Raw genomic sequence first — 9,383 nt, 5'->3', positions numbered from 1 at the left:
TGTGAACTGCTGCCATGATACTCCAACACGATGCCCCCATCAGTTGTTTCTCAAAACATCCTGTCACATCCTTGACTCATCAAGAATCTATCTCCATAATCCATGCTCAGGTCCATGGAAACTCCATCCATCTCATCTGCAACATGTTGTCCATATGTGTGTCTCCTCCATGTGAAGAGACCATCTCCTAAAACCAACTCTCAATGTGCCCCATTCAGGTCCATGAAGCCTCTTCATCATCTGCAATGTGCCATCCCTCAAGTCTCCATAGAAACAAGTATGCACTTGTCTCACCTATCCATGTGATGTCCATGATCCTCAATCAAATCAGCTCCCATGTGTAGGAAGTAGTTGAGTCTCGGCTCAACTCATGCCCAAGTCAAGGCATCATCATCACCATCATTGTAACTCCATCACTCCAAAGTGCCTCATCGATCCTCCACATCAAGTCACTCTTCCAAGCCATGCCCATACATGTACTTTGGAAGTATGCATCCCATACTGCATCAAAGTCACCTGACCTCAGTTCCTCAATGCATCAAATCCTCTAAGTCCACCATGTATGAAGTCCCTAAAAGTCACAACAATCTCATGTCATCATGAGCTCCATGAATCATCTCCAACCAACATCTCCATGTAGTAGGAATGCTCCATAATCAGCTCACAAATCCATCCAAGTCCATGGTCTTGTTGCATAAGAGTGTACAACCTCTCCATCAACTCATAAGTAACAAGTCTCCATGTCACACTAGCAAATCCATCTGCACAACATCCTTGTCTCGGCACTCCTCATTGGATGTCCATGACACCTCTACAAGTGCTCCCACATAATGTCCCTGCATAAGACTGCCATGCTCCATGCCTCCAACCTGATGTCCATGACTTTGTTTCCCATGTAGTCCAACCAAGTAGACTCATTACAACCATCGGTCATCCTCATCCAAGCTGCAATCTTTGGTTTAGTGAACTCGGTCACCTAACCATATCATTATCATGAGTCCCTTCCATCATAGCTCCTCCACCAAAGTGTCGACCAAGACTATCTCTTGGATCTCGGCCATGAGAAGTCCACCCAAGAGTGTGCCCTCCAATCTGTCCATGAGTCATGCCGGGCACTTATCCATGTGGCTAAAGCATGACCCATTCATCCACAATGATCATCAAGTTCCTCCCTTGTCACGGGCCATTGCACCTTCTACCATAAGGTCAGAAGCAGCCCCAACAATTCCTGCAACAATCGGCAACCCTTGTCCCTCCATACAAGGTCTCAGCCTAGTCATCCATGGTAAGATCCTCCCTAGCATTGGCAAACTGGCTTTGCCCTTCCCTGCATGCGGTCCATCTACCAAATGTCCAAATGAAATACAAGTATCAACACTTACTTCATCATCATGAGGCTCTTCCTCATTCATCCATGTCCACAAACTGCACGATCCTGGTCCAACTTGATCATCCTCAAGTTCATCCTCCACCATGGTCATGTCTGCAACATCTTCAACTGTCACGGCTTCCTCTTCCTTGATAGCACAACCTGCAACTTCACCTTGCTCCATTGTCCAACCAAGTCGAAGAAGCTCTCCAACATTCTTTTCCAACGCTTCAAGTTCTTCACGGATACGGGGCTTCTCTTCCTTCAACCTTTTCAACCTGTCCAAGGTGAGCAAGAGCTTCCTTCCACCTTCTCCCAAACTTGCCATACCTTATCGTTCAGCTTGGTCCAAGCACTAAGCTTCACCTCTGCTAAACCTGCTTCCACTGTCATGAGCAACCCTGCTCTAACACCAGCTCCAACCGAGCTCTGATACCAATTGTCAAGTTGTGTATCGGCTTCAAACCTTTACGAGCAAACCTTGCTCTAATACCAACTGTCACGCCCCTACACCTGCAGTAGTCTTCCAACCGCTTGTAGTGAGGTGCAGCACCACCGAACGCTTTCTTTTTAACAATACTAACATTCGTGGACTACGCCTACTCCAGCATTAACATACTTAGTTTGTGTTTCGCAACCAAGTAAAAGCATTATCCTTTATACTTTAATGAAGCCCATACTCATTCATTGTCCATATGCAATTAACCAAGAACATCAACCATTGCAAACAAGTATAAAGGGGAGGGGCAACTCCCCGTAATGTGAGTCTGCCTGACAATTTTATTAAGAATATCAGATTACAATACAACAGTGTGTCTTGGCCGAACCAAGTCTCACACTTAACCGAATTTTACAATAGACAGGCCACGTGCCTTTTACAAGTGTCATGCACCTTTGCACAAGAAGAGGTGCTCACCCGAGCCACCCAACCTTCCTACCAAATCCTGCACGAAACCGTACCCAAGAATCCACTCAACACACGGCACACTTGCCAACCATTAACATAATACAAATCCTGTGAAGTCTCTAAGTCTCATGCGCATGAGATATGCGCATGTCCTTCCAAACTGTGCACCTTCTCTTGTCCTATGCGAAGGTGTATTATGAGCGAAGTCTTCGTTTTCCAAATGAGCTCTCCTCACATTCATTTATATGCATCTTCATGTGGGTTTACATGGGGGTGTCAGCCCCTTGGCCGACCCCACAACTACGCCCACAAAGCTTTATTAACAAGTCAGCCACGCCCTCACGCAGCCTCCTTCCAAGTCGAGTATAAACCACGCTCTTCATTTCATTATTTTTCCAAGTGTCGCATTTGTTCCAACCTTCGTCGCATTTTCGTCGCATAGTGGCACCCTTTCGTCGCATTTCTGCACGCCCGTCGCACCAACACGCGCCCGCCGTGCCCGCGCGCCTGTCGCATCCGGCGCCCAACCATGCCAAGTTTGCAAAGGCCTTACACCCCGGGTCGCCATCCTTCCCCTTGCTCGCTTCGATCAATGCGATACCTAGGTGCCTTCTTCCCTTGATTATTCCGACCCCCCTCCCTCAGATCTTGGTCTCGCCTCTTCCCTTCCTTTCCCCTTCTCTTCCCCTCCATTCCCCTCCACCTGGTTTTGATAACTCTATTTATGATTTTCCTCCCTCTCTTCCAATTTACAACAAATCTTGTGATAATACTAAATATAATATGGATTAATATTCTAATATTTCAATTAAACACAAAAATAATGAAAATACTATTAATGAATTCATTTACGACAACAACTTCTTTGTCATGTTTAATAATAATAACAACAATGATTATAATAATAATAATAATATTTAAGGACGAGGAGGAGGAGGATCCTTCTGTCTCTAGTTTCCTTAATAAAGGTCTCAATTTTTCCCTTGCCCCAAGTAAGATTTTTACTGATGACATCATCTGTAGCATAAAATACGAGATCAAGGACCTTCTTGATAATATCAAGGAGACCATTAGACAAGACTGTGTTGTTATTTTTAGGAAGGCCAAACCTCCTAAGAAAAACCTCAGCAGGGTTGAGTTTCTTGCCCTTAAATCCCTAAGGGATGACCTCGACATTGTCATCCTTATGGTAGACAAGGGTGGCACTGCTGTCATTCTTGACAAGTTTGATTATGTCCACAAAATGGTAGAACATCTATCTAACAGTGGGAGTTACATCAAGCTCAAGAAAAATACCCTTAAGTCTATTTCTAATGAGGTCACTTATGTGATCAAAGCAAATCCATCTCTTAATCCCCTCTCCTGGAAACTCATTATAAGCGCCCCCCCTTACCCCTAGAATCTATGGTCTTCTGAAGATTCATAAATTTGGTGCACCCTTGAGACCTATCATTAATACCATTAATGGTCCAACCTATCCTTTGGCTAAATTCCTAGCCTAAAAGCTCAAACCTCTTGTGCGTCACACTGATTATTTTGTGAAAGACTGTACCTCCTTTGTTCAAGAGTGGAAAAACATCAAATTAGATCCCAGAGATTTACTGCTGAGTTTTGATGTCATTTCTTTATACACCAAAATTCCCATCCAAGAAGCCATTGATATCATTAACTGCATCACCGATAAAGACATTGCTAAGTTAGTAGGTCTTTGCCTCACCTCCACTTTCTTTAGTTTCCAAGGAGAGCTCTGTGAACAAACCTGTGGTGTTGCAATGGGCTCCCCTGTCTCCCCCATTGTTGCAAACCTGTTCATGGAAGATTTTGAGACAAGAGCCCTTGCCTCCACTATTCTTTGTCCTAAAAAATGGAAGAGATTTGTTGATGAAACCTATGTCATCTGGACTCATGGAAGGGAGAAGCTTGATCTGTTCCTCAACCACTTGAATTCTCTATCAGATTCCATCAAGTTCACTATGGAGGTTGAGGAGAATGGTCGCCTTCCCTTTCTCAACATTCTCCTTTCCAGGAGGGATGATGGTTCCATATGTCACCAAGTTTTTCGAAAGAAGACTCACACATAACAGTACCTCCATGCCAGTTCTCATCATTTCCAAGCTTAGAAATTCGGGGTTCTCAACACTCTTGCTACCCGAGCTCTAAGAATTTCTGATAGTGACCATCTTGGTCAGGAGAAATCTCATCTTCTTGAGGTTTTTGAAAACAATGGGTATAGCAGACCCCTTAGCCTCAAAGCCTTTTGCAGAGCGAGAAAAAATCAGAAGATTAAGTCCGCTCTTGCCGATCCTATTCCTAAGGTTTATCTCCCGTATATCCAAGGAACCACGGATAGGATCGCCCATATTCTTAAGAATACTAATGTTTCTTCATCCTTCAAACCTCTCAATACCATTAAAAATTATCTTAGATTGGTCAAAGACTCTATTGACCCGAAGGACTCAAAAGGGGTCTACCTCATTCCCTACTCTTGTGGTATCCCCTACATTGATGAAACAGGTAGATATATTAAGCATAGGATCAATGAACATGCTGCTGACATCAGACACAATCGCTCCCGCACCTCATCCCTTGCAGAACATGTTGAGAAATCAAAACACCATGTCTGCATTGGAGAATCTAGAATCTTAAACCTAATTCTTAATGCTAATTATCATATAAATAAATTATACTTAGATATTACTTTTAATCGATAAATTTGTTAATTAATCATGATAAATACTAATCTTCGACCTAACTCACATTGAACAGGGCATCCCTAATAATGTTATATGAATTATTTTTTTTCTCAAATAATTTATATTTTTAATATCATCACTAACCAATTCATTACATAACAACTTATCTTTAACCTAATATTAATATTTAATTTGTTTTTAAATAATATTAATATTATATAAAAGAATTACCATTTGAATCGATAAATAGATTTATTAACTTTTGAATAGGTCAACCCTAATAATATTATTTTATTTACATTTTCAATATTAAATAATTAATTATTACATAATGGCTATTTTCTAACTAAATAATTGTTTTTAATAAACTTAATAATTCTTCACCAATAGCTATTTTTGAACGGCTGACCCTGAACATTGATGCATCCCTGCTATTTATTCTCTCAGATTGATTGGTTTCTCACCTTGTCCTGAGGATGAACCACGGCCTCGACCCAATCCTTACAATGTGATTAATCTGAAATACTATTCTCTACATAATGGATCACAAAAGTCCTAGATCTAAAATATTATCTAGTAAGTATTGTGATGCATATTATGAATTGATGTCTATGTGTGTTTAAGGAAAATTTTATTTATATAATTGCACTAGTTTGTAATGGTATAAATTGTCAAATACTAATTACACCACGGTTGGATTAATAGTTAAGACAAAAAAACTAATAAAAAGGGTGCATAAAACCCTAATAATAAATCTACATACAAAAATGGGTAAAATTTTTATACAACAGCAGTTTTCACTGTTGTCCAACACACCCATTGCACTGTAAAGGTAAATATTCCTTTTTGTGTTCTCATTTTATTTTTCTCTAGCATTTTTACAACCTTCTCTTCATGGTTTTGTGTTCTTGGTGATGAGGAATAACAAGAAGGAGTATTGCCGTTTGGATAGGGGTTTCAATTTTAGTTTCATGATGCAGGGTTTCCTTCTGGGGTTAACCCTCGCTTCAAGAGTTTTCATGTAATATACAAAATCTTCTTATCAAATTTTCTTGTCATATCCTCCTCTTTTCCTTTAATTTTTGGTTACCTAAGTTCGCTCCTTTATAATTTTGTGTAATGGTGGCTTGATGCCTTATTGTGAAGAGCCATCGTAGTCAAGCTTTGCTCAGGTGAGAAATTTCTTTCTCCAACACGATTTACTTGAAAATGTATGTCTTTTCTTTAATTTATTTTCAGTCACATAAAGACTCTTCACTAATATTATTTCTCTTGTGTTCTCATCGTGGTCGCAACCTGTAGGTACTCCAACCTGCTTCTAATTTGGATATTTAGACTTGCACCCAACCTTAGTCCCATATTTGGGTTTCTTGCTTACAGTTCCATTCTTTTCTTTCGGGTTGGCCCACTTTAACTGTAGATTTAAAGGACTCTAAATGGGAAGCAAACTCTAACTTGGGTGCTATCAATTGTTGTCTAGTCTTTTTTGGTTTAGATTATACCTATATCTATGAACATATGTCATTTATTGTTCCGACTGTTTGGTTCGGCTATGTGTACCTCCAAACATTGAGACTTATAGCTATAACCACATTATTTCAATGGTACTCTCGACATATGAGGGTACCATGGAGCGACTCTTGGTTTCCGATGAGCGGAACTTTGTGATCAACCATGGAGGTGCCCAGGTGACTTACTGAGATTTTCTCACTACCTTCATTGTTCTTATGCCATTATTCATGTACCAACCCATAAAACTAAGTTTTATTCGTTAACAAACGAGGTTCATATACACAAAAGGTCAGGAAAAGTGCCTCATTAGGCTCCCCTCTCTTAGTTTGGGCTTGTGAATCCTGATAACACTGACAAGCAGACAGAGTGAAGTGCAACTTAGTAGTCGAGGGAAATGTTTTATTAGTTCTAATAATTCAATTATGATTTTCACATGTAAATTTGTGTATGCCTTTCAATCTGGAACATATCGAATTAGAGGGGAAGTTATATTTCCGTTTCCTAGAAAGATCTCTTAGTGACCTTCTCCTGCTCCCAAATTTTCTTATTTCTGAGAACTAAGACTCGAGAGTGGTACTTTCTGGAGTAAAAAAGTTGTGTGAAGAGATGGGTGATTTGATAAATGTATATATTGGTGTAATGGCATATCTTTACATGCATGTGATGTTTTTTTTGATAAAAACATGATTCTTAATATCATGGAGGGCCTACTTCATTGGGCTCCCCTGTTTTTGATCCCAGATCTGATCTTTTATTAAAACGTGATTTATTATCTTTTAAAAAATGTTAATGCATGGCTTTGTAAAACACCAGTTAAATTGCTTTAGAACTTGAAATTATGAATAAGAATTTGTAACTAGAAATTTCAACAATTCAAAAAATATAACAACAAACACATGAACACAAAGACACCAAAAATTTGTTAACGGAGTTCGACTATCTTCAAGCCTACATCTCTTGGCCCTTATCTTCAGTTGGGAGGCCTTTATATTAAATTATTCAAAACCACAAAATACATAAAAGAAAATAGATTCAGATACAATCCTGGACAATCTTGCTGCAATCTTCTCTATCTCAAGATCTTGTAGCGACTCCCAGTTCTGAAAAAGGCTTCCCGGATCTCCCAAAAAGTGCCTTTAAAGTTTCTTCTCCAAATCTTCAAAATTACTCCAAAGTTCTTCTCTCACTTATATCTCCTCCTTGGAATTACATTACCACACACACACACACACACACACATATATATATAGATAGATATATTATGGTGACAAAAATTGATTATAACAACATGGCAATACATAGCAATTGTTTTAATGGTATTGATTTAATGTCGTGCAACCTCATTGCAACCAACGTTTTGATATAGTGCATGTTATAACCATATAATATATATGGTGGCTATGGATTGGCTTGGTGGCAATACTAACCCATGACAGTTCCGTTCACATGTTACAGTCAACGAACTCCAGTGGTTCCATGTTGCATATCACATGGTATTACCATATTTGGTGGTCTAATATTATCAACACTGTGGCACATGATGTGGCCTAAACTGTGGTGGTGACATGTATTGAAACCCATGGCTTAACTATATACCAACTTCGCGCTATGTTTGGAGGCTCGTTAAAACAAATCTTGGGTATGGCGAGGCCGCCGAATATGGCAGGCTCCACCAACCCTACTTTCCACTAAACACATATCAAAATATAAATATAAAATGTGCCACATGTTTAATAAATCAAACCCTTGGTGTATTGGTAAGGTTTTGTAATATGACTGTGGAGGTCGTAGGTTCAATCCCGACCATGCCAATTGGACCTCTGTTGACTTTGATTACCTGCATTGACTTTGACTAGAGTTAACTGCCACGTGTCATGATGTGACACTGCCACTTGGCCTGCACAGGCCCAATTTTTTACTTTTTTCCCACAAAATTTGTAGTGCATTTTCTCTTTCATATGAAGACCATTTTTTCCCATTCAAGTTGTGTTGGGATCATTTCTGCAAGCTATACGTGATGGCACTACTTTCACTTGAATAAAAAAAACTTTGAATTTTGGCCTTTTCTAGATCCTTGATCATCCATTAATCAATTTCGAATCATTTCCTCCCCGTTGAGACCTTTTGGACAACCAATAGGCTTAAATTCCATAAAACAAATGTGGGTTCTGTTTTACCACTTGGCCGATATCTATCCACCCTGTTTTGAATATGTACCCTTTAGTCATCCACACAACTGTCAATAAAACACATAAATTGAAAAGTATATCGAGTCATTTTTCACCCACATCTACATTCATATTTGCTGCTAATATTCAAGCACCACTAAACAACAATAAACCAATTAACAACATTGAAAGTATTCACATAGATGAAACCATATCTTGTTGTTTCTTCATATCTGAAACAAAACTCAACTTATCATGTTGTAACTCTTTTCGATGCACTATTTTGGATTCCTTAAGCATGTCTCTCTCTTTATGATTAACTTCAATGATCTCATGCTTAGGTACTTTAGGTTGTACAACAACATTTTTACTAGCATAAGTTGCTTGTTTTAATTGATTCACCACAAAAAGAGATTTATCTGCTTTTAGGTGGTGAGAATGCACAAAATATTCAATTCCTTTTTTGAACAAGTGATATTGATTATGTTCCCCGAAAAATATCGCTTTTCAATCATATAAATATGGGTTACCCAAGACCATCCCACAAGTATCTAATTACCACATCATGCATCACCTTATCCTTAAATTGAGAAGTTATTGAAAATGGTAACATGCATTTCTTAGTCACTCGCAACTTATGGTTTCTTCTCATCCAAGTTAAAGTATAAGGTTTACAATGCTTTATTGTTTCCAATCCCAATTGCTTAACCACTTTTTCTGAAATTAGGTTAGCT

This window comes from Pinus tabuliformis, chromosome Q (assembly GCF_031772625.1).
Source record: "Pinus tabuliformis cultivar Carrire ecotype Pingquan chromosome Q, CPIR1, whole genome shotgun sequence".
Taxonomy (NCBI): Eukaryota; Viridiplantae; Streptophyta; class Pinopsida; order Pinales; family Pinaceae; genus Pinus; species Pinus tabuliformis.
The sequence above is the reverse complement of the archived record's forward strand: the minus strand, read 5'-3'. Positions refer to the sequence as shown.